Source organism: Pistacia vera, unplaced genomic scaffold (genome assembly GCF_008641045.1).
Source record: "Pistacia vera cultivar Batoury unplaced genomic scaffold, PisVer_v2 Contig593, whole genome shotgun sequence".
In the NCBI taxonomy this organism is placed as follows: domain Eukaryota; kingdom Viridiplantae; phylum Streptophyta; class Magnoliopsida; order Sapindales; family Anacardiaceae; genus Pistacia; species Pistacia vera.
In genome coordinates this window covers 566,156-593,560 of record NW_022196438.1, presented here as the reverse complement: position 1 = coordinate 593,560, position 27,405 = coordinate 566,156, and the positions used below count along the sequence as shown (strand labels likewise).

At 37.4% G+C, this 27,405-nt stretch overlaps 1 non-coding gene across 1 annotated transcript; it reads left to right on the top strand.

The window, feature by feature from the left end:
* The first annotated feature begins 19,514 nt into the window (after positions 1-19,514).
* On the top strand, positions 19,515-19,620 carry LOC116110058. Its single transcript, XR_004124831.1, has one exon. It is a non-coding gene; the product is annotated as a small nucleolar RNA R71 (small nucleolar RNA).
* Positions 19,621-27,405: the final 7,785 nt, after the last annotated feature.

Genomic DNA, 27,405 nt, shown 5'->3' with positions numbered 1-27,405 from the left:
TTGGATGGTTATTACGATGTAAGATTTGAAAATTAACAAAAATATCTCACTAGGTTTGTTTATTTACTAAACACTCTTATAATAAAATATTAAAAATTAACAAAAACACCCCCATCCACCTATTAAATACCGACAACCGGTCACCACCATTGGAGGGTGGCCAGAGTCATCGTATCGACGCAAGACCTGCTGGATCTGGCTAGTCGTGCAGATCCACTGTGGATCTAGCTATTGATGGCCAGATTTGACCGCATTTGGTCATCAACGACCAAAGACCTGATCTTTTACGGTCAAATCCATGGCCGGAAAAGGCTAGATCAGCGCACTACCGACTAAATCCAGCCAGTAGTGCGCCATTATACCAGATTCCGACCAAATTTCGGTAGTAGTAGCTAGAATCTGGCAAATGTGGGTTGTTGGGGTGTTTGTGTCAATTTTTAAAAAAAAAAAAATTGGGGGGTGTTTAGTTAAATTAACAAATCTAGGTGGTTTAAAATAATTGAATAATATAGAATAATATTTTGAGAATAAGGAAATAAATGTGTATTTTGGATAGAATAGGAAATAGAGTAGTGAAAAATTGTGTAACAAAGGGGCCTTTATTACTATTTTAATTTCATTTATATGTACTATTTAGGATTGTATCTAAGAACTGCTTTCGAGGTTACAATACAATCAAATATATTTCAATTCTGAGAGAGATCTTCCATGACCTTTATTTTCAAAAGGAAAGAATTCGTATCTGAATTCTATCCTTTATTTCTAAACGAAAGAGATTAAGCATGAATTCTTACAGATTTTTCCAGCTGGCATGAAAGGTAACGTACTAGGATTATTAACCTGGTGAAGAACTCCAATAAATTTAAGTGCATCTCCAGGTTTAAGAGATAAGCCCTTCAGGATTCCTTTGATTGCGCTCGGACTAACATCCCTTGATGCATCCATGACCACCACCACCCTTTGAGCTTCCTCTTCCATTATTTATAAATGTTGCTTGAAGATTAATTTCTCTTTGAAATTTTTCGAACACACGACAAGAATTTACAAATTAAAGATCAAAATGCAGTCTGATTTTTTATTAAATATTATTTTTACAGAATCAAATGTCAATACCAGTCTAATTAACAATTTTATGCACAATATATTTGGAGCTAATTGATTTCTAATTAATGATCACTTCAAACTAATTAATAGCATAAGTGGCATGAGTGCTTGACTCAAGCTACTTAATGCCAGGATTGCATTACCAGAAGAAGACACAGTAATCTAAACTAAATCCTGTCTAACATCAACATATAAACAGTTTGAATATTAGTTTAACTACTCGGAAAATTTGACATCTAAAAACATATAGGAACTAAAAACTAAAATATATATAGGGATGGGACGCGGCAATTTGAAGAAAATTTCGGAAAAAGGGGATTAAAAGATACAGAAAAAATTCTCAAAAATCAGTTCAGACATAGATGCTGTAGCGATTCCTTTTGTAGAGCAGAAATTAAGTACATGTTAAGAGAAACACAAACACTAGAGGCCAGGGCGGTGGCGAAACCAAGCAACTATCTCTGGAATTAGTCCAAGCGCATATTCGGATATCCTGGAATGGACCTGGGAATTTTTTCAAGTTGCAAGAAGAAGATTTAATGTGCAAGTGTGGTTGATACTTTCTAGGATTTTATTTTAGTACATTATTTGTTCCAGTTTGGACGCTTCAGGACTGGAGAATAATGCAAGATTATGGGTGGAAATTGCTAAGTTTTTGACTGATCTAAGAAGCAATTTCTTGTAGGTAAGTATAATTTTATTTGTTATCCTGAAGAATTTATGTCAACAGTGATGGTGATTTTGTCTGTAATTCAAGCAAAATACAGCTTCTCTTAAGCTGGTTTTGATATTATTAACAACCTTAAATTTGTTCTTAGCAAGTGTTTTTATTCAAGAAAGGCCGAAAATAATATTTTATCTCACAGGATGCAGCAACAAGTGTTCTTCTAAATATATTATTATCAAAGTCTTGCTGAACATTAATTAATTATTAACTTGGCTGTCGGAACTATGTGACGAGCAGAAATTAGAAAAAAAAAAAAAAAAAATCTTGTTTTATATAGGATTGAGTACAATTCTTTGTTTACGAAATGCTTCTTTTTTCTTTTTTTTTAATTATTATTAATTTAAAATGATTTTAAATATAGTTTTTGAATCTCATTCTAAAATAAGAGTAAGATAAAAAAGTCATTTTCCCTGAGTTCCCTATGTTCTATCATTTTAACTTTGAAAATCGATTTTAAATACTATATCAAACAAGTACTTTATATTTAATTTTGTTGCTGAAATTATTTTTGGATCACTTGCCAAATGAAACAGCTCTTAATGGCTTCTTGCTTTTAGTGGCGTGTTATTTATTTATTTATTTATTTTCGATATCCAAGCGTGTTTGGACCAGTTTGCACGCACCTTAACTAGTCTCTCGAGACCCTAAAGTTAACGGTTAAATAAACTTTCAATGACTATCTCTCATTAGTAGTCGTAAGAATTCGAACTCAAGACCTTTTTGATAATACATCTAAGAGTCCCAAGCGAACCACTAAACTACATATGTTATTACTTTCATGAATTAAGGAAAAATATCGGTCTCCACATGAAGTGTAATTAAGAATTTTTAATTGAAGGATATATAATGGTCGAGCCCATATATATCTCCAAAACTACAAACCATTTTGGCAATCTTAATTAATTTAAATAAGGGTGACTTATTAACAAATGTTCAAGCACAACTATTCCGCGCCAATTGACATATTTGGCATTACTTGCTCATCTTTTCATCTGAAGTTTTCTTTATAGTAAAAAACTCAAGACACTCTCCTAGTAATTTACTAAGTTTTGTTGTAACTCTTTAGATTCACTAAGTTGTCTTGTTGTGCCGAATACTTATATCATATATGTTGGATATGGTGTATACTTCTCTTAGTCTTGACGAATTGTCTGCATACGATGACTCATTTGGGGGTCCCAACGTCTAATTGGGTTTAAAATTAATTTACTGATATTTGGGCTTGGGTTGATTTGATTTGGGTAAGCCTAAATGGGATTAGGTTTCAATTATGTATTTTCTGTAATGGTAATACTACACTCACAAACTTTTTTCACTAACTTTCTCTCACAAACGCGACGTGTCAGCTCGTAATTGGTCAACTCGTAATAGGGTTCGCCTGCCCAACAATGGGTCTCACCTGACTAAATGCGAACTAATGAATTGTGAGTTGCTACATCAGCGTTTGTGAGAGAAAGTTATGAGAAGTATTTGTCAACATATCTTTATTCTTTCTGTAATAGTGAAAAACCTAATGTGTGAGAATATAGAGAAGAGTGAGGTGTCGATACTGTTTATCTTTGTATTCTACAGTTTTTTTATACTTGATAAAATCGCTTTATTTGAATGTTAGATATAATTCCCTGAGAAATGAACGAACCAAGGTAAATCATCGTGTTTTGTTATTATTTTATGCTTTTTTTGTAACGTGTTTGCTTTCAGTTTCAACAATATATGCTGAAATTACATTTTGCTTGATATTTTATGTTAACCATTTATTGAATTAATTAACTTAAATACCATCAACATCCCTTTGGTTAATGAAAGCGCTTAGAATCCACGGTTTCACACAATGAGTCATGGCTCTCGTATTGCATATTCGTAGATGATATTGACGCGTAAATGATAAAATTAAGTGTTGGTAAGCAGTATATGACAATATGATATAATGGCACAACATTCGGGTTATAAGTTTTGCATGAGATATTACTTGTAATACACAATATAATTCATCTTCAAAACATGTCTTTCAAATTCCTAAAAACAATGATACTAGCGATATATTAACAGAAGAAAATAAGTGATGTATGAAAGATCTCTTGATAGGCACATTATTACATGATGTTTACATGGCATCTTTTTGTTCATAAACATAGTCGAATACAGATTTGATTGATTGATTGGTTTCGTAAACTGATGAAAGCACAAAACAAATATATCTAACAATAACAATACCATTCTCCACACAAGATCATAATATATAAAAGAAAAAAAGGCAGAAAATAATATCAACCACAACAATATTTCAAAAACTATACTATACTTGACACTTGAGGATGTTTTTTTACTTGAGATCCAGAGTAGAAGGTGCGCATGGGTCGATTTGGAACCAACCTAACACAAAAAGTTTGGATTGATTAAAAGTAAATCAATCCATTTATATATAAATTTCCTCTTTTTACTTGGTAGAAGTCATTAGGTTTCAATTTTCTAAATAATGTTCTAATTAAACGTTTGGATGTGTCTTGTGCTTCTAAAATTTGGATTTTCGTTTTTTATCAGAAACTCACTTTAATGTCAACTATAACATTTATAAAATTTAAATTTATTAGCAAATCATTTTCCTAAATAAATGGTTATAAAGTCAGATCATGATTCACTCCATCATAATTAGTTAATAACACAAATCCTCCAAATTCCTGAAATCAAGTTAATTACTTGACCTCCACTGATTTAATTATTTAGTCTTCCAACTTTATAAACAAGCAGTATTCTTTACAAAAAATATTCCTTTAGTTTTTTTTATTTTTTTTTATTTTTTAATGGTATCAGAGCCTATTGCTTCGATGAGCAATTTTAATCTAGTCCTCTATCAATCGCAGAAGCAAATTAAAAATTGCTACAACCTCCACTATTCTTCAGCTTAATTGCCCAGCAAATTGACATCCTCTTGGAAGGTTCAGCTTCATTCATTACACAAAGAAAGTCAAATGAAATTAAAGCGTATGATAACGCTGCCTGATCTTGAATTTGATGAAGATTAGTATTTATTTATGCGTGATTTTGACACCAACTAAACGCACATGGGAAATGTTAAGCTGACTCAAAAGACACACGTGTATGGGGGTATTGAACTGAATAAAAGATGAAAAACAATATTTAAAGTGGTTCGGATGCTTAAGAAAGCGAATCCTATGTCCACTGGTATTGTACTAATATATATGAGATCAGGTCATGTTCAGCGAGCTGACTTACAAGAGATTATAAGAGAGAGAGAGTATATATATGCTATTCCAGAGAGAAATTAGCTAATCCCACAAACGGGAGAGGAACTCTCTATTTATAGTGGGATGAGTTAAGATAATGATTATTAAATCTGTGAGTGGGTCAGATTGCCGTGCAAATCCTTCCTTGTGTCCCGTTGCTCACCTGCTCGAATGATTTACGCGATGTGTGTAGGGATTGGACACGTGGAATGTCTCCAACCTTTCACTAGTCTGGCGCACACCCACTGCACTGGCAGGAGCATGCCACTCGCGTCAGCGTGCGACGTGGCCGCGTTTGAATGGCTGCAGGACTTACCTAAGCTCTGACCGCTTACGCTGACAGGGCTCTGCGTTAGCCCTACTTTTCTAGGCACAACATAAGTCCCCTAGTTTTTAAGGTTTGAGAATCGAACCTTGGAAACTACATATTATGCCTTGATTTGATGTGTTTGAAGAGATACTGGTCGATCCGACCTGGCTGCAAAGAGGTCGAAGAAACGTTTCCACACGGGCGACCTGAAATGACTTACTCTAAGGGTCAACGACCTATTCTTGGAACATATTCAGTGCCATAACGATGACTCTGGTCTTTATCCGAGGTTCACGACCTTATTGCACTTAGCGGAATTTTTTGCCGAAGATGAGGAATCGCGTCGCTTTGCAACTGACATAAACAAGATCAAAGATTCACATCGCTTCGCGATTGACATAAGATGAAGAGTGTTCTTTATAACGACCTCTTCAGATGTTATCCGTTGCACTTTTGTAGCTGATACATTTAATGAAATATCTTTTGTTCTGACAGACGTGTCCTGTGCGCAATAAGTGCCAGCCATGCGCATTAAATGCGAGCCATGCTGAAACGACATTCCCTATCAGGGCATTAAATGCGGATGGGGGCGCATCCGCATTTAATGTGGAGGATGGAAACGTGCTATCGCTTGAGTGTTTCAACGGAAGAGAATGACGATTTGGTTTCTCAAAGCATGACGGTCACTCTTCTTCATTGATTTGCGACACGTGGTTGTGATCAACGGTTAGATGCGTTTTCCGCCCAAATGTCGTTTGACTTCAGGAAACCAAAGCGCCGCTTCCTTCACTATAAAACCCCAAGCTCACCTTAGGTAATGTCATAATACTCACCTTCTCAGAGAGAGCAAAAATTTTCATGAGCCTTGGTTCTTTGTCTTTCAGATTGGTGCGCGCTTGATATTTGAAGCAGGAGGATTAATCTTCTCATTCCATGAGGTAAGGATGGTTTCTCTGTCACTTTTATTATTATTTCTTGCTTCCAATAGTTGCCATGCGACGATAGTCTGCTGGTAGTTGATCAGAGATAGAATATTCTCCTTGGGTTTGAGCCATTTGATGGTGGCTTTAAAAGTATTATGTTAGGGTTTTTCTAAGGTTTAAGGGAGGAACCTTTTTGCTTTCTCCTCCACGTCATCGTACGAAACAGTGTATGAGGACTGAATGATTCCCTGCATATCGCTTTTTTTAGACCGCAATAGAATGGACTCCCCAACGACCAGAATTGAGGGGACTAACTCGCCTATGCAGGATACTCGTACGAGTCCCCCTCAAGAGATCCTGTCGATGATTACTGTCGAGGAGATTCAGAAGGTGGTAGACCAATATGCTCTCAGCGTGGATGTCTTCCAAAATAGGATACACACAGCTCGAAGTCCGCCACAAGGGATGGCTGCGATCTCTAAGAACATTTTCAAGAGTGGGGGGTTGATCCCTTTTCACCCTTTTGTTAGGTCGGTCCTCGATCATTTCGAGATCGAACAGCTACAGCTAACACCGAACGCATATATGATAGCAGTGGCTATGTATATCGCTTGCGGCAAAAATGGATTGGGTGAGCTAACTGCCCTAGAGCTCGGTTACTCATACATTCTGAAGAAGAGTAAGGATAAAGACTCCTTCTACCTCTCGAAGCAACCTACCATAGAAGCGGGAATCCATAGTTACCCCAGCAATGTAGGGGCGTACGAGACAAAGTTCTTTTTCATTCGATATGGTGGCATTTGCCATTTTAGGAACCGAGTAGGTTCTCCTTTCTTTTGAGTTCGTGAACTTACTTTTGTTCTTCGCTAACGAGCTTTTTGTTTCTTCGCAGTTAACAAGATGACCAGGTTATCACTCCTCAAGGATCTGAACATGATCACTACCTTCGGCTTTCTGCCCGAAGAGAGTCGCGAAGCAAGACTGCTCATGACAACCGCAAATTTACGAAAGTACGGTTTCTTTAACTCCGAATCGACCCTAGAGACCACATCGATTAAGCTTCATAACCTTAGCCTGTTTTTTGTTTTCCATGCAGCGAACTGTTTTGCTAACCAGCATGGAGTCGCTGTGGATGCTGATCGCGTTTGATCCCATTTCTCTTGCCAACTGCAACCCAACGAGCAGAGCTTCATACTCGGCTTCATTGTTGGTTGCTTTGAACCCGAAATAGAGAATGCCATGAATGCAAGTCCCTTCAGGACTCAAAAGGAGAAGGCCTGCCCCAGCCCTTTTCCTTTTCGATGACCCATCGACATAGAGGCTCTAGGTCGATAGGTTATGAACAGTTTCCTAGATGGATTCGTTGGCCTGTTGCTTGGATTCCTTCATCGGATGATATGAGAATTCTGAGATGAAGTTGGCAACAGCTTGCCTTTTGATGGTTTCTTCGGTCTATACTGTAGATCGAACTGACTTAGTTTCATGGCCCACTTGAGCAATTTACCCAATGCTTTTGGCTTCTGGAGGACTTGCTTGAGCGGGTAACTGGTCATTACATGGATTGTGTGGGCGTGGAAGTAAGGTCACAACTTTCTGGAAGCGATCAGCAAGGCATAAGCCAATCACTCCATTTTCGGATACCGTGTCTCAGCATCCAGCAGATGCTTTCTCGCGTAATAAACTGGCCATTGAACCCCGCTCTCTTCCCGAACTAAAGCTGCACTGGCCGAGTACTGAAAGACGGACAGATAAAGGAGTAGAATTTCCTGCGGGAGAGGCATGGATAGAAGATGTGGTTTTCCGAGGTGCTTTTTAATGCCTGAAATGCCTATTCGCACTCAAGAGTCCACTCAAACTTCTTATTCGCCCTGAGTATATGGAAGAATGGCAAACAGTGATCTATTGCCCTCAATATGAAGCGACTGAGTGTTGTTATTCGCACGTTGAGACTCTAAACCTGTTTTCGGTTGGTCAGGCTTTTCATGTCGAGGAGAGCTTGGATTTTCTCGGGGTTGATCTCTATTCCCCTATGGTTAACCATGTACCCAAGAAATTTTCTTGAGGATACTCCGAATAAGCATTTGAGAGGATTGAGCTTCATTCTGTACTTCCGAAGGATGTCGAACATCTCAGCGAGATGCGCTATGTGATCTGAAGCGACATGCAATTTGACCAGCATGTCATCGACATAGACTTCCATCGAATTTCAGATCTGCTCGAAAAACATTAGGTTAACCAGCCGCTGGTAAGTTGCTCCAGCATTTTTCAGGCCGAAGGGCATAACCCTATAGCAATACAACCCTTGATCTGTAACAAATGAGGTATGCTCTTCATCCGGTGCATACATTGGAATTTGATTGTATCCCGAGTTTGCGTCCATAAAACTCAGCAGTTCGTGCTCGGAGGTTGCATCCATAAGTTGGTTGATCCTTGGCAGGGGAAAGCTATCTTTTGGGCAGGCTTTGTTGAGGTCGGTAAAGTCGACGCAGGTCCTCCATTTGCCATTGGGTTTTTTTACTAGAACCGGGTTGACAACCCAGCTCGGGTAGAGTGTTTCTCGGATGGATCCATTACGAAGGAGATTATCTACCTCATCTTTTAAGGTAACATATCGTTCTAGATCCATCGTTCTTCTCTTTTGGCGGACCAGCCTGGCTTCACTATCGATATTCAAGGTATGACAAATGATATTCGGGCTGACCCTGACCATATCAACATGTGTCCATGCAAACACATCAATATTTTCTCTAAGGAAGCTGGTCAGGTTGGTGGCGAGCTGGGGGTAGAGATTGCTTCCAATTCTCAACACTCGACTCGGCTCGCCCTGGTCGACCGACACTTTAGATAAATCCTCAATTGGCCCACTAGAAGGGCTTTCTTGGATACGGGGATCCAAGTTATCCTCTGTTGGACCAGGCTGTGGTTCGATTCGACTAATCGCCATTGCCTGTTTGGGAATGCCACGCGGGATGCCTTTCCCCTTGCACGCCATCTGCACTGCCCTCACATAGCAGTCGCGAGATGCATACTGAGGTCCGCTTACTTCCCCTATCCCCGTCGGGGTGGAGAACTTCATCTTGAGATGGTAGATCGAAGTGACTGCCTTGAAGTTTCTTAGTAGAGGTCGCCCTAGATGCCATTGAAAGCGGAAGGGCAGTCCACTACCAAGAATTTAGTGACCCTGGTCACCTCGTCGGAGTCACCCAACGTAACTGGAAGCGAGATCGTTCCTTTGGGGATCAGGGGATCCCCTACTCGAGTGATTTACGAGACGTGTGTAACGATTGGACACGTGGAATGTCTTCAGCCTTTCACCAGTCTAGCGCACATCCACTACACTGGCAGGAGCATGCCGCTCACGTCAACGTGCGACGTGGCCGTGTCTGAATGGCTACAGGTCTTACCTAAGCTCTGATTGCTTACGTTGACAGGGCTCTGCATCAGCCCTACTTTTCCAGGCATAACAATATTCAAACTAAGAATAAAAGTAAAATAAATTAGCCTCAATCCAAGACCTTGACATTTGAACCTAGAGAGAGAAAAATTCCTTTGACTAGTACTTTATTTCCACTGGTTTTGTCACCTCTTCAATTCTTGAAGGTAGTGGCAAACATGGCAGGTCATTTAGCTCAAAAGCAAAGAAAAGGAGCTTGTGAAAATTAGATTAAGAAACGTTAAAAGAAGATCAAGTATTCCTCTTATTTCTATATATCAAATACTAATTATATGTGTTAAGTTTTCATTTGATCTAAAAGTTTAAACTAGTAATTAGGAGGGTTACATTATTAATAAACCTCCTCATATGAAACTTGAAATTTTTTCATTGACCCCTAACTCTGATAACATGTTAAGTTATGTTTGCGATCTAAAGGGAGACGACAAGGGCGTCGTGATGAGGATTGACAAGCCTCATGGTTTCATTATCAACAAAGCTTATGGTTTGGTTAGTCTGCACTTGTGATGGTGGTTGGGATGAATGAGCCTGTGGGTTGATTATGGCGCTGACGAAGGAGTAGCTAATACCATTGACTTAGAGCCACCAAAGATGACATTGACAGTCTTCTTTGGTATGGGTTCTGATGCGACTAAATCAACTCTAGCAAGTGCACTAGTCATGTTCAAGTAATAAAGTGATGAGTTTGAGTATCGTCCCATAGAGATCAAAGCAAATATTCGTAATTACCTAAAACTACCTACACGTTAATTGAGAAAACAAAATTTTAGAGTGTAAAGCTAATGGATTAAAAATAACTAAATTAAACAAATAAACAATGTGAAGAACTTTGCAGTATTAATGAAGTTAGGGTACAAATTTCCCCCTAATTATGCTTGACAACTACTCTTAATACCTGTTTGTGCTATGAATTGGTAGGATTCTTCTAAAGCCAATTATCCTTATTCAAGCATCATATTCAACTTAATACAGATCTCTATTACGTTATTCTAAAATTAAGAAGCATAAATTCACCAATTCCTTATGACTAATTCGCCCTATTCGGTTATGAATTAGATGGACTACAAATTAATCCTAGAATCTCTATTCGATTACTTCTAGTTTTAATACGTTGTGCAATGTTATTCCAATAAAACAATTATGAATATGAATTAAGCAATAAACCCTAACTTCTCTATTTGAAACATCATCAAGGTAATTGAATCAATCCAACATTCATAAAGCATAAAACCTAAACTCTTGCACAAATTCATTACATAAATCTGGTATTAAGAATAAAAATTGTTTAAAACATAATTAAGGTTCCATCCTCCCCTAACAAAAAGGATTTACTCCATCCTAAGAACAAAGGAATAAATACAGAAGAAGGAAAACATATTCAGACTTGAAAATAAACAAAAATCAAACTCTTAAATCTGATATTCAGTCTTCAAGCCCTAAGAATGCGTCTTCTCCTCTCAAACATATGCAAAAATCTGTCATTTGACAACTAATCTCAATTATATTTATATACCCAAAAGAGTCCTAAGTGAAAAAGGAAAGAAAAACTAATAAAAACACCCTAATAGTTTCTGCCACAACCCTGGCCATGGCTAAATTTAAGTCACCATAGCCTAGGCCTTGGTGCTTTTTGGTCTCTTTGTTTTATCTTTGTTCCACCACCATGGCCATGGTGGTGGAATAAAGATAAAACACTACCAAGGCATGGTCGTGGCCTTCAAAGAATGTTAGGTAATCTCAACTTCTTCAAGCTTTAAGTCCCAATTTCATTCCAATACTCCAATCTACTCAATTAAAGCCTGAAAAACACAAAAGTTATCCAAATCAATACCATTCATATCTCAAACTTAACAAAAACAAACATCAAAACAAAAGAAACGAATGAGAAGTTAACTAAACTAACATAAAAAACACTCAAATTATGCAACTTATCAACTCCTCCAAACTTAATCCTTTGCTCGTCTCTGAGTAAAGAAAATATCAGAAAAACAAACTCAACAATCATCAAGGATTCGCAGCATTTCCAAAATCAAGGAAAAGAAAGCAAACATGCTTTAACTAATATTCATGCATCCAAACATACAACCCAGCTAATTGTGCAACTCTAATCTTTCCTCAACCCAATCATGCCTCACCAAGACTCTATACTCAACCCCTTGCTTATTTTTTTTTCTTCACAGGCTTCCTTAGATTGTCACATCACCTTTTTACGCGAATGCACACATTTGTGATGAGTGCCCTTGGTTACTTAGCAATGTCACAACACATAAAGTGCTTTGCATACTCGTACTTCAAACCACGGTTTGACGCAAAAGTAAACATGGGGCTCATGAATACTCCTGGTTACTAAGCAGCTCAAAACAGTGGAGTAGTTCATTAAAAAACAAACAAATAAGCATAGTTAATCTATTTCAAGACTGTATATACAATATTTTTTTTTTTTTTTTTTTTTTTTTGTAGGGAGTGAAGACAAGGCTCAACTAGTACACAACAAAGTGAAGTAATAAACCAGAATTTGCACAACCATCTAAAATGGCATACTCTTCAGCATTCCTAAAGATATGAGCATGTTTGAATCCGTTCAATGACTTGATACTACCACTACTCCAAATGATTACAAAGTTTATCACAAAAAGCAAAAATTTTTATTTTTTGGGGATATCACAAAGTTTCGTCCGGGATTGTATCAAAAGCACAAGCATAATAACCACCATGCAACAAATACAAAATGCAAACCAAAAACACACAAACAAACTAAACACTTCCTAAAAACAAACACATCAAACAAAAGAAATAGACCATCAACAATGCAACACAAATCAAACTACCCACTCCCCCAAACTTAAAGAATGCAATGTCCTCAATGCATGAAAAAAAAAAAACCAAAAAATATGGAAAGTAGAAGATAGAAATTTCCCTGAATTTAGAAAATAGAACAACTAGGAATTTGGGCTCATATAGCGGTCAAATTTGGCTTCAAGAATGAGCAGGCGATCATTGACATTGCTAATGCTAATCTCTAGTCTTTGCATTACCTGTAAGAGCATCTCTAGAGTCACAGGTGCTTGAGCTTGTGGAGCCGGAACGGCTTGACCCTCAGTGTTTAGCGTAGCTCTCTCAGCGTGAAAGCCTATTGGAGTTTCATTTGCCAAGTCCTTGGGAGTAGACTGAGCAATGTTGGTCGGTGGCAGAATAGGATGTCCCTGTCCATCTTGTAAAACATATTGACCGCGATAGGGAACACACATATGCATAGCAGTCAAGGTAGCAAGGTCAATGCGTTCTTTACCTACAATGGGCTCTCTTAATTGTGCATCCAAGATGCCGACAAATTTTGCAATAATGGTGATTAAACCACCAACTGCAATCTTACTGGTCCGACCATGTGCTACATGATTCAAATGTCCTAAAAGCCAAATACTTGAGTTATGTCTATGACCTTTCTCCATGACTCTATGAATGTATCTGTGGGCAAGGTTCCGTAAGTGGTTGGATTTAGAAAAAACCAACATCATATGGTTGTGTGTTGGTAAAGTCGTGCCAAGCTATGTTTTCAACATATTCAGGAGGAATCGAAAGCCAAAGTTAGAAAAACCAAAAATTTCATTAAACTACGATAGATTGAGACTATGGTCTTGGTTTAACAATCTAAATGAAATGCATCCTTCATCTTGAATCTTTGGCGACTACCTTATAAGAAAAAGAACTAAGAAACTCTAAGGTTAATTGGACAAAAGTACTTGATTGCAAACCCATGAATGTAGTCCAATATATGTTACTAAGCAATCGATTGATTTTGTCTTTTAAGTCTAACGCTAGCAACACCGTATTGTCCATATAATGCATACAAACTATAGGACGTTGGGCAAGAGTGGCATACCTTTCCTCTTGTTCCTTATTTTTAAAGGTGATAGATGTTGGAATGTCTGGAGTTGTGGATCTCTGAGAGGATGAGGCTGATCGTTTTGAGGATGAGGACTTTGCTCTTTTTGTAGTTTTCAGTTTCTTTTGTGGACCCATTAAGTGTGAAAGTAGATATGCTTACAAATAAAGCCAACAAAAATGAACTGAAATAAGACAAATAGAGAAGAATGAAGTAACATAACGACATTAGCAAACTGTGTACTTTAAGAGGGTGTTAAACTAATAATATCTTTAATTAGAGCAACTTAGGAACTGTAGTAGAGTAACACCCATATCCAACAAACAAACAAGACACGAGAATCCCCTATTTAATAGTGGCCAAGTAAAACGTAAACTAAAAAAAATTGGCATAAAAAAGTAAAAGGAAACACAAACAAGACACGAGTCATAAAATAAACAAGTGCAGCATGACCCAACCGAGGTATAAACCCAACAACAATTAGAGCATTCTATGACAAAAGAAACTAACAGACATAAAAAATAAAAAAATAAAAAAAAATAAAAAAAATAAAAAAATAAAAAAATTAATGATTCCACCAAAATCAAATAAAGGTAAAGAAAGAAAAACTTACCTTAAAAGAGAAAAGGACAAAAAAGAAGAAATAATGAAAAGAATGAAAAGAGAAGACAAGTTGGTTGGGAGAAGAAAATGGCTGAAGCAGCGGATAGCAAGTGGGGATAAGGAAGAAAAGAAAAACAATTTCTGTAGGGTATATGGCCTGCCACTTTCCCTTTTATTTTCTTTAAACTTTTTTTTTTTTTCACATGGCCACGATTGTGTAAAATTACATGGGGTATCCCATGGTGAAGGCTGGACTCTGCAAGCTTTTTATCTTTTAACATGGCCACGGCTGTGTAAAATAACACAGGGTATCCCGTGGTGAAGGCTGGACTCTACAAGCTTTTTATCTTTTAACATGGCCACAATTGTGTAAAATAACATAGGGCAGCATGTGTTCTATTCTACTCAAAATTGTCTTCTTCTTCTATCACTTAAGCTTCCCCCAAACTTGTTCCTTATTCCGACGATAACAAAACAAAATCAAACGAAAATAAAATAATTGTAGAAGAGAGAAAAGAAAAAAAAAATTTATAGTTCTAATTTAGAGTCGTTAGCTTGACTTTCTCCGCTTTCTTCATTCAAGAAATTGGATGGACGCGGTGTTTGGATCGAAACGTCCTCCAACATAGTGCTTCAAACGGTGTCCATTACCTTTAAACGTCTCACCTGTCTTTCCATGGCAGATCTCAATTGCTTCAAAAGGTGTTACTTGAATTACCTCATGTGGACTCGTCCATCTTAATTTCAGCTTTCTTGGGAAAGGACGAAGACGACTATTGTAAAGAAAAACTTGCTATTCTGACTCGAACTCCTTTTTCACAATGTGACTATCATGCCATCTCTTTGTCTTCTCCTTGTACAAACTAGCACTCTCGTATGCCCAATGACGAAATTCATCTAGCTCACTCACATGCAAAAGACGTTTAGCACTTGCGCTATGCATATCAAAATTCAAAAATTTAGTAGCCTAATAAGCTTTGTACTCGAATTCTACCAGCAGGTGACATGCTTTTTCAAATACTAACCTATAAGGTGACATACCTATAGGTGTTTTAAAGGTTGTCCTATATACCCATAAAGCATCATCTAACTTTGTCGCCCAATCTTTTCTAGAGGCACTAACAGACTTTTCTAAAATTCGTTTTAGCTCTCTATTAGAGACATCTACTTGACCACTAGTTTGGGCATGGTAGGGAGTGGCTACCTTGTGTGTGACTCCATATTTCTTTAAGAGTGCATTAAATTGGTGATTACAAAAATGCTTCCCACCATCACTAAGGATTGCCCTAGGAGTTCCATATCTAGTGAAAATATTAAAACTAAGGAATTGGAGTACTGTTCTAGAATCATTAGTTTTGGTGGCAATTGCCTCCACCCGTTTAGAAATGTAATCTATTGCCACAAGAATAAAAGCGTTTTCATACGATGATGGAAATGGTTCCATGAAATCAATACCCCAAATATCAAAAATTTCACATACCAATATATTATTTAAAGGCATCTCATCTTTCTTAGAAATATTACCTGTTCTTTGGCAACGATCACAAGAGGATACATACCTTTGACCATCCCAAAACACAGTGGGCCAATAAAAACCTGATTGTAACACTTTTGCTGCTGTGCAATTCACCCCGAAATGCCCTCCAGTTTCTCTATCATGGCAATGACTCAAAATAGCTCCAATTTCTTCTTCCGGCATACATTTTCTAACAACTTGATCTGCACATAGTTTGTACAAGTAAGGGTCTTCCCACAAATAATATTTGACATCAGCCAAAAATTTCTTCCTTTGCTGGAATGTAAAATGCTTTGGGATCTAGCCTCCTGCAAGAAAATTAGCCAAATCAGCAAACCATGGAGATTTAGAAAAAGAAGAGTTAAGAGATAGAATTTGCTCATCAAGAAATTCTACACTAATATCTCCCTCTTCAAGGATTGAATTATCTAGTCGGGATAAATGATCAGCAACTTGATTTTTTGTCCCCTTTCGATCTTTAATCTCCCAAAAAAACTATTGAAGTAGAAGGACCCATCTAATAAGGCATGGTTTGGCGTCCTTCTTAGCAAAAAGATGTCATAGAGTTGCGTGATCTGTGTAGACTATGGATTTCGTGCCTATGAGGTAGGATTTAAACTTCTCGAATGCGAAGACCACTGCTAGTAATTCTTTCTCAGTTGTTATGTAGTTTAGTTGCGGACCATTTAAGGTATGACTAGCATAGAATATGACCTAAAACATTTTTTCTTTCCTCTGACCTAGAGCAACACCGATGGCATAGTCACTCACGTCACACATAATTTCAAAGGGGTTGTTCCAATTTAGTGCGACCACTATTGGTGCTGTCACTAGCTTTTCCTTCAGCAAATTAAAGGCCTACAAACATTCAGAATCAAAGTTAAATTTTACATCCTTGGCAAGAAGATTAGATAGAGGTTTTGCAATTGTTGAGAAATCTTTAATAAATCTTCTATAAAATCCCGTATGGCCAAGGAAACTTTTGACTGCTCGAACAGTAATTGGGGGAGGTAATTTTCAATCACTTCCACTTTTGCTTTATCAACCTCAATCCCTCGCTCAGAGATCTTGTGTCCAAGCACAATACCTTCTCGTACCATAATATGACACTTCTCCTAATTCAGCACAAGATTTGATTCCTCACAACGCTATAAAACTAACGAAAGATTTTGCAAACAAGATTCAAAGGTTAGTCCATACAGCGTAAAATCATCCATGAAAATTTCTAGAAATTTTTCAATCATGTCAGAGAAAATCACCATCATGCAGCATTGGAAAGTAGCTGACACATTGCATAAACCAAATGGCATACGTCGATAAGCGAACGTGCCATAAGGACAAGTAAATGTTGTTTTCTCTTGGTCCTCTAGAGTAATAGGAATTTGATAATAACTAGAATAGCCATCAAGAAAATAGTAAAATTTATTACCCGCTAATCTCTCTAACATCTAATCAATAAATGGCAATGGGAAATGGTCTTTTCTAGTGGCAGAATCTAATCTTCTATAGTCTATACACACACGCCATCCAGTTACCATCCTAGTGGGGATACGCTCATTATTTTCATTCTTCACTACAGTCATTTCCCCTTTCTTAGGCACTACTTGCACAGGACTAACTCAATTACTATCAGAGATAAGATAAATAATACCTGCATCGAGTAATTTTACCACTTCCTTTTGTACCACTTCTTGGATGGCATGATTTAATCTCCTTTGTGGTTGTATTGTTGGCTTGAAATTCCCTTCCATGAGGATCTTATGCATGCAGATGGAAGGGCTTATTCCCTTGATATCAGCAATTGTCCATCCCATAGCCTTCTTGTGCTTCCTCAAAATGTCTAGCAGTGACTTCTCCTCCAAATCTGTCAAAGATGTAGAAATAATCATAGGGTAAGCATCTTTATCTAGAAAAGCATATTTTAAATGTGAAGGAAAAGGTTTAAGTTCAAGTTTAGGAGCCTCATTAGGAGTTTTATGCAAATCCTCCTTTAGCTCCATATAACTATCAATCAGAGATTCCTTCTCTAACGCTTCAGCTTCTTCTCTGAAGCACAGGTCTTCATCTTCTGTTGTGCTTGACCCCATTAGACATCTCTCCAAAGAATCCTCCTATAGAACTTCTTCTTTGTGATCACCTACAATCTCACCAAAACTGTCAAAGTGAAAACAAGATTCAATATAAAATGCAGTAGGATTTTTCATCGCTTTATGGACATCAAACACTATTTCTTCGTCATTTAGTCTCAGAATTAATTTTTCTTGTTGCACATCTATCAAAGCACGAGCTGTCGCCAAAAATGGACGTCCCAAAATTAGAGGCACCTCCCGGTTCTCCACCATATCAAGAACTACGAAGTCCACTGGAAAGATAAATTTGTCGACCTTTAACAAAATGTCTTCAACAATGCCTTTAGGTTGTTTGATTAATCTATCAGCAAGCTAGAGCGACATGTTTATCTTTTTCACTTCTCCAAGTCCTAGCTTCCTAAAAATTGATAAAGGCATTACATTAATACTAGCACCTAAATCACACAATGCTTTATCAAAGAATGAATCTCCTAATGCACAAGGTATAGTAAAACTCCCTGGATCTCTCAGTTTAGGAGGTAATTTATTTTGCAGAATGGCATTGCATTCTTCAGTGAGCATAATTGTCCCATGCTCCTCGATCTTCCGCTTGTTAGAAAGGATGTCTTTTAGGAACTTTGCATAGCTAGCCATTTGTGCTAAGGCTTCAGCAAATGAAATATTTATTTGCAATTTCTTAAAGACCTCTAAAAACTTTGAAAATTGTTGATCCAGTTTATCCTTTCTAATTCTATCAGGATAAGGAAATTTAGATACATATTTTTCAACAACAACAAAATAATAATTTGACGTACCTTTTCCTTTACCTCTTGCAATTTCCTTTGCCTTAGTCTCTATCTCTTTTTCTGAATTCGCTTTCTTTTCTTCAATAGAGATTGGTAACTCAGGTTTACTTTCCACCTTCTTTTGTGATTCTTCTTCACCAATCACCTTTCCATCCCTCAAGGTTATGGCCTTACATTGCTCCTTCGAGTTCTTTTCTGTGTCACTCGGTAAATGCCCTTGCTGTCTACCCGAAATGATATTGGCCAACTGGCCAATTTGAGCTTCCAAATTGTTGATGGAAGCCTCTTGATTCTGAATTCTTGTCTCTGTAGTACTCAAGAACTTCGCCATCATCTCCTCTAAATTGATTTCTTCTCTTGAGATTGAAAACCTGGAGGTAGAGGTTTCACTTGATTGTTGTTACTCCAAGAGAAATTTGGGTGATTCCTCCACCTCGGAGTATATGTTTCAGTGTATGGATTGTTATTAGGCCTACGAAAATTTGAAACATAGTTAGCTTGATCAAGCATAGAATTAACAGCAAACATGTTCCCTGACTGGCACTCATGGTTAGGGTGATCTTTGCCACAAAAATCACACATAGAAGCAACTATTGTAGGTTTTTGCATTTGAAGTCCATCAATCTTCTTATTTAACGCCTACATTTGTGCTACCAAAGCCATGATAGCATTTATATAATGAACACCCAACGTTCTTCTCACAGGCAACCTCTCTTTTGGCCACTGATAAGAGTTTGAAGCCATTTCCTCCAGCAATTCATAAGCTTGTTCTAGTGTCTTCTTACCTAAAGTACCACCCGCAGCAGCATTGATCATATTCCGAACTTTACTATTAAGACCATTATAAAACATCTAGACTTGTAGCCAAACCGATAATTCATGGTGGGGACATCTCTAGAGCATGTCCTTGAACCTTTCCCATGCTTCGTATAATGATTATGTATCCACCTGCACAAAAATAGTAATATCATTACGTAATTGTGCAGTCTTTGCAGGAGGAAAATACCTACTCAAGAATTTTTGTGTCATCTGCTCCCAGGTTGTAATCGAGCCTACTAGTAATGAGGTCAACCAACTCTTGGCTTTGTCTCTTAATGAAAATAGGAACAATCTTAGTCTTATAGCTTCATCGAAACTCCATTGTGCTTAAAAGTATCACAAATCTCCAGGAAATTTGCAATATGTAAGTTAGGATCTTCATGTGCCAAAACACCAAACTGCACTAACTACTGAATCATTTGGATGATTGTTGGCTTTATCTCAAAGGTGTTGGCATTGATCACTGGTCGTCAAATGCTCAATGTCGCTCCATTTAGAGATGGGGTAGGGTACTCGTTTAATGTACGAGTTGCTGGTGGTGTTCCATTATTTGGGTTATCTTGATCACCCATGATCTCCCTTTTGATTGCTCTTTTTCTTGCGTGAAAAGTGCGTTTTATCTCAGGATCAAATGCTAGTAAAATCATTCCAGAGGCTCTGGTCATACACTAGCAAAAACACCTATTGGTTTCCAATAAAAACAAACAAAATAAAAAAAATCTCAAAGTAACAGGTAATCTTAAAATAATCACAAACAATCTAACGATCGCTGGCAACGGCGCCAAAAACTTAATGCGACTAAATCAACTCTAGCAAGTGCACCAGTCGTGTTCAAGTAATAAAGTGATGAGTTTGAGTATCCTCCCACAAAGATCAAAGCAAATATTCGTAATTACCTAAAACTACCTACACGTTTTTTGAAAAAACGAAATTTTAAAGTGTAAAGCTAATGAATTAAAAATAACTAAATTAAACAAATAAACAATGTGAAGAACTTTGTAGTATTAATGAAGTTAGGGTACAAATTTTCCCCTAATTATGCTTGACAACTACTCTTAATACCCGTTTGTGCTATGAATTGGTAGGATTCTTCTGAAACCAATTATCCTTATTCAGGCATCATATTCAACTTAATACAGATCTCTATTTGGTTACTCTGAAATTAAAAAGCATAAATTCATCAATCCCTTACGACTAATTCGCCCTATTCGGTTATGAATTAGATGGACCACAAATTAATCTTAGAATCTCTATTCAATTACTTCTAGTTTTAATAAGTAGTGCAATATTATTCCAATAAAACAATTATGAATATGAATTAAGCAATAAACCCTAACTTCTCTATTCGAAACATCATCAAGATAATTGAATCAATCCAACATTCATAAAGCATAAAACCTAAACTCTTGCACAAATTCATAAACATAAATCTGGTATTAAGAATAAAAATTGTTCAAAACATAATTAGGGTTCCATCCTCCCCTAACAAAAGGGATATACTCCATCCTAAGAACAAGGGAATAAATAGAGAAGAAGGAAAACATATTCAGACTTGAAAAGAAACAAAATTCAAACTCTTAAATCTGATATTCAGTCTTCAAGCCCCAAGAATGTGTCTTCTCCTCTAAAAAATATGCAAAATTCGTCCTTTGACAACTGATCTCAATTATATTTAAATATCCAAAAGAGTCTAAAGTGAAAAAGAAAAGAAAAACTAATAAAAACACCCTAATAGTTTTCGCCACAACCCTGGCCGTGGCCAAATTTAAATCACCATAGCCTAGGCAGTGGTGCTTTCTCGTCTCTTTGTTTTATCTTTGTTCCACTACCGTGGCGATGGTGAACTATCAAGGCATGGCCATGGCCTTCAAAGAATGTTAGGTTATCTCAACTTCTTTAAGCTTTAAGTCCCAATTTCATTCCAATACTCCAATCTACTCAATCAAAGCCTGAAAAACACAAAAGTTATCCAAATCAATATGTAACCTTTCATATATCAAACTAAACAAAAACAAACATCAAAACAAAGGAAACAAATGAGAAGTTAACTAAACTAACATCAAAACAACCCTGTCGGGTGCCAGCTTTGAAGTAGTGCGCTACTCGCTAGGTTCAATCAAATCAATAAATCTGATTCCCACTTACCCAGTGGGGATAAAGACTATAAAGTCGACGTTCCTCAGAACTTGCCTGGAAGGGAGAATCCATCTCTCTTTCCAATGTGATATCCGATATATGATGTGATTTGCTGACTTATACCACAGGTTTGTGTCCTTTACTAAAAAAGGCGAGTTTCCTAGTGCTTAACACCCTGCAATCGAGGGGGTTTCTCAACGATCTTGTTTGTTGAGGGTACTCTTCCCTTTCTCAGTCAAGGGGTCCTAGATGTGACCTCTCTTTGGTAACTTTATGACCTCAAGTCGGAGATCGATGCAATCTGCGATGTTATGATCAATATTATTGTGGAACTCGTACCACTTAGTAGTATCTCACTTCGAGCTAGTGTTCTTGAGTTTGGTCGGCCATGTGACAGTGTTACCCATAACCTTCACTATTGTTACTACTTCAGCCGGCTCAATGTTAAGGTTGTATTCTAGAATTTTGGTGCAGTTAACAAGGACTAGTGCTCGCTCGGTAGGCCTAACTGACTGGCGGTCGAGTGGGTTTCTAGTGTCACAATTAAGACCTCGTTTGGTGGATGTGGGGTATGGCTCAATAGGACAAGTGTCATAGTGTCAGTCAGATCATTTGGAATGGCGAATCATCATAAGTGGTGTATCTGGTTCGATGGACTTCATCTTCTTCCCATCTTATCTTGACCCATGCCTAGGCCCGCACATCTTCCATGGTGATGCAATTGAACATAGTGAGTTCCTTATAAAGCTCACTGTTAAAGAGGAGTACATTTATGAACGCATCAATTGTTATCTCTTGATTGTTGTATGGGATGTAGACTATCTCACGATTGAATCGTCCCACACAGCCACAAAGCGACTCTCTCAGATGTTGATGAATTCTATAGAGATCACCAGACAACTTCTCTAACTTCTTACTGTTGGCGAATTGTTCAACGAAGGTGTCTGTGAGATGGGCGAAAGAGGCGATGGAGTTGTTCAGAAGATTGGTGTACCATCGAAGGGTTGGTCCCATTAATTTTGACTTGAAGCTCTTACACATGCACGCTTGGTAGAGGTCGTAAGGTATAACAACAGCGAACATTTTTTGTTTGTAAGAGGCGATGTGGTCGCTAGGGTCAGTCATGCCATCGTAGAGTTTCATGTTAGGGAATGAGAACTTCTTGGGCATCTCTACGAGGGCTGTTGAGTCATCAAAGGGTGAGCAAGCGTAGCTCTGAGGTAAACTCTTCTTAATAGGGGTTGGCATTCTAGGAATACGTTGTATAATTGCTTCCACCTCAGTTAGTCTTTTAGCTAGTGTTTGCTTTGGGGATGTCTTGATGGAGGAGAATAGGTGAAAACTTGTAGTTGTTTGTAGTGTGGGAATAGCATTCAGCGCTGCATGTAAGGTCAAGCTGAGTGAAGCGGACTGGTGAAAAATTTAACTGTTAATTGGAATAGCGGGTGTGTTTATGGGAGGATGAATAGTGAGGTTTTTTAGTATGGTTGGAGCAGGGTCAATTGGAGGAGTGATTTTGGGCTGAATGAGGTTGGAAAGGTTGAGTCGACTTGGCTCTAGTCGGCTTGGCTAGGTTTGTGATGAGGTTTCCTAGAGTTGAATAGCTTTTGATGGCTGACCATAGAAGCTGGGATTGGTTTGCTGATGTTTTGTGGTCAAGTGTTACAAGTGATTGCATTAGATTAATCGGGACACAAAACCTAGTGTCGTGGTGTTGACCTGGCATGAAGTCAAGTGAGTAGAACTGGTTGATTTGTTCATGGAAAATCTGGTTTTCTGCTTGGATAACAACTTTTTCATCTTCCAACACCTTGTATCTACCGGTATTTTCTTGCACTAATGCAGTAAGAGCAGCAATTTGAGTCGCGATATTGGGTGAAGTGGTTTCAGTGTTTCCAGTCATGATAAGAGTTATTTGTGTGGAGCAGGTCGTTACTAGCCAAATGATTATCAGAACCCCACAGTGGGCGCCAAACTATAGATGATTAAATCTACGATTGAGTCAAACGAAGATGATCTTTTGAGGAAGAGGTCACTGACAATCTTGTAGATTTATAGGGACAAAGAAGAGTGAGCATAAAGGCTTAGGGGACACCAGTGTGGTGTCAGTCATAGGCACTCTAACACTCAAGTTAACATGGTTGAAGGGAATTTAGTAAAGCTGAGAAGGGGAAAGGGTTTACCAGGAGTATTTGGCTAAGGTGCGACTTATTGATGTTGAGTGGCCGAGGCATGATTGTATGACGATTATGGGAGTAGATTTAGTCGGAACTAGACTCTACGACGGGGAAAAACGGTGGTTCTTAGGAGCAAGAACTTAGTGAACTAGTGAAAGGCGTCGTGATTGAATGAATAATGAAAGACTTGACCTTTGTTTATATCGTGAGCCAAGGAAGCTTGAGTCATTATAGAACTAGGCGTTGTTATAATACGAGTTTGAGTAAATAGAAAACTCATAATACTAATCCATGAAGGATTAGGTGCACTAATTCATGAAGATTAGGAGTCTTGGATGAACTAGGAAGTGCATGGGACTTAGAGTCTTATACTGGAACGAATACAAGCTGATGGGCTAGACCCTAGTTTAGCTTATCTTGTACAAAGAACCAACTCATGGAGAGGCCCAAAGTGTAGGTTGGCTCAATTCGTAAGGTGGCCTTAATCGTAGAGTGTCCAACTAGTAGAGTAGCCCAACTCGTGGAGAGGGTTGAGTCATGGTGTGGACCAGCTCATAGAGCAACCCTTCTTACAGAATGGCTATCTCGTTGGATGGTCTTTCCACAAGATGAATTAAGCGTGGACCCAACGGAGTTGGGCTATGGCATTGGGCCATATGAAGTGAGTATTTTGTTATTAGGCCTAACAAGACCCAATACGATTTTTGGCTCATACAATGCTCTAAATTGGTTATCTAATTTGAGTTTTGATTTTTTTTTTTTCAAATTATAGATTGTTTCTTTTATGATTTTGAAATTTGTTATCAATTATTATAAACAATTATACAGAAAGAGTATGATTTTCGCACGAGCTCCTTAATTGTGAGCTTCATTTCTGATACCTCACGAACAAACTTAATAACTAAAATGTAATGTAATTTGAGCTCAAAATTTCAAGAAACCAATCTCCCAAAACCAACAAACAAAAACCCAATTTGAATCACTCAACATCCGTACAAACAACAACCAAAAGAGAGTATTGGCTTGAGAACAATCTATTAAAACAAGGGTAAAATAATAATAAAATTGATTGATAATATAAATAATAATAAGTATTAATTATTTACTTTATCATCAAAACTTTCATCTTGTGTCATAAAACCATAAACTAAAAGATTGTAAATTAACATAATTACAAGTAAAAACTTATAATTAAAAAAAAAAAGTTATAAAATTATTAGACAAAGTTAGCTTGAAGGGGTGTTAGTGATAAGTTCTTAAAAAAGTAAGGGCTATTATTTCGTTAAATCTGATTTGCGAAAGCTAGCATATATCCATTGATTAATAAAACCATAGGTGTGATTACTGATAATCTCTATTTGTTATGCCCAAGGAAATAAAGGGCTGACGTGGGAAAGTCACGTGAAGGGCGACCTGCTCCCGTCAGAGCAGCACGCACACGTCAGACCTGCCAAGTGATGTGGAGCCAACACGCGTCCTTTTTCCTGCAACAAGTCGTGCGATAGGGAAGACCCCTTCATTAAGGGGATTCGGCCACTTTTCATACAGAAAAAGAAATCTCTCTCTCTTGTAAACTTTTCTTTGACTTTATCGTTTTATGTAAGTCAGCTCGCGACCGAGACCTGACACCCACTAATATCAATGCTAATCAGTGGACGTATGACTTGCTACCTTAGCATCCGAACCACTTAAAAAACTCCCTCTACAGTTATTTCACTTTTGATATATTCCATTTTCATGTGAATCGAACAGCCAATCAATATTATACACGTAAAAATTCGTTGGTGTAAAAACTGAGCATCAACATTTATCAAACCTAATATTCGTCAAACTTCCAATCTTTCCACCATTCTAAACCATAGCCTTTTAATAGATAACCAACAACCTTGATATGTTTGCACGTCGGAATATCTATATCAATTAAAAAATATTCAATGACTTCAATCATATCAAGTAGGGGCGGAGAGAGGGGAGGTCAAGGAGGGTCACTTGACTTTGAAAAATTATCAAAATTCATATATATATGGCTAGCTTACAATCCACCATCACGGCCTCTCACTTAAATTGCGGATGCTCAGATGGAGAATCAAATCTAAGATCGTGTGCTTATCCATACTATCTTCAATTCATTCCAACCATATAGACTACTCATAAATAGGTCATATCAAAATATTGAAGTTAGGAAAAAAAGATAAATATCAAAAATATGTATTTTAATGCATTATTTTAAGGGGTCGAAACATAAAAGTGAAATTACAACAAAAGTTATGATATTTTACTATAAAAGCTAAATAAATCTTTGAATATTTTATTAATAGAAATTTTATTATAGTTTAATTTGGAGTTGTTATTTGTGTTGGCATAATAACTTATTCAATAGTAAATTTTCTTAGTTTTGTTTTACACTCATTAAAATATTATAAATTTATTCCATATCGTCAAACATAATCGTAAATATATTAATTATAAAGAGTATTATAAATTAATATTCATATTTTTGTATAACTTATACCCAATATATTATAAGTTTATTTACTATTATATTATTAAGTTTAATTAACGTCTTGACTTCCCTAGAATGAGTTTCTAGCTACACCCTTCGTATGAAGGAAAGCTTCGCCATGAGAATGTCCATATATAAGTTGGAAGGTGACAACATCGTTGGCATAGATCATCTGACATATTGACTAATCCTTGAATTTTCTCTCTCTATCTTTCTCTCTTTCTTTTTTTACTAGGACAAAACTGAAAACAAACAAAATATATAGGGGGCATTTGGTTAGGGGTTATGTGGGATTACTGGGGTTAAGTCATCTTATATTACTTGATTACCATATTTGGTTGTCAAGTAATATAAGATACCAGTAATCTTCAAATACCAATATTGGTTACTATTGGTAATACTGGAGGTAATTTGATTACCTCCATTTTCTTAGATATTCTAAGAGTACTAGGGTTATCTTTTTTTGTTACAATTTTATCCCTTATTAATAAAATTTTAGGACAATACTGCCCTTATTTTTAAATTTATTTACATGAATATAGCTTTTACTATTTCACCCCAGTTAATTAACTTTTTGGACAAAATTATCCTTGAATTCAAAATAAATTGTAGCCCACCCAAGCCACAATCCCCACCCACCTGCCGCTAGTAACCAACATCGCGGTCAGCCGCCGCCAAAGTTAGAACAGCGCACGGAAGGCCAAAAATGTCTGTTGTGCGCTAATATGGCCATTTCCGGCCAGATATCTGGCCGGAAATGGCCAAATCATGTCAGATCTAATCGTCAAAGGCCAGATCCGTCGATCGAGCCGTTGACTGCTAGATCCGTCGATCTAGCCGTCGACGGCCAGATCTATCATGTCTGGCCATTTCCGGCCATATCTCTGGCCGAAAATGGCCATACGGCACACTGAGGCCATTTCCTTCCTTTCGTGCGCCGTTAGGCTACCGACGGCCTACGGTGGTTGCCGGCAGTGGCTAGGTTGGTAAGGGTGCTTTGTTGATTTTCCAAACCTTTATTATGGGATTGTTTTTGCTAAGTTTTTAAATGCAAAAGGGTTATAATAATCCAAATAATAATCAATATTAAAAAATAATATAATAATAATATTTAATTAGAGGACAATTCA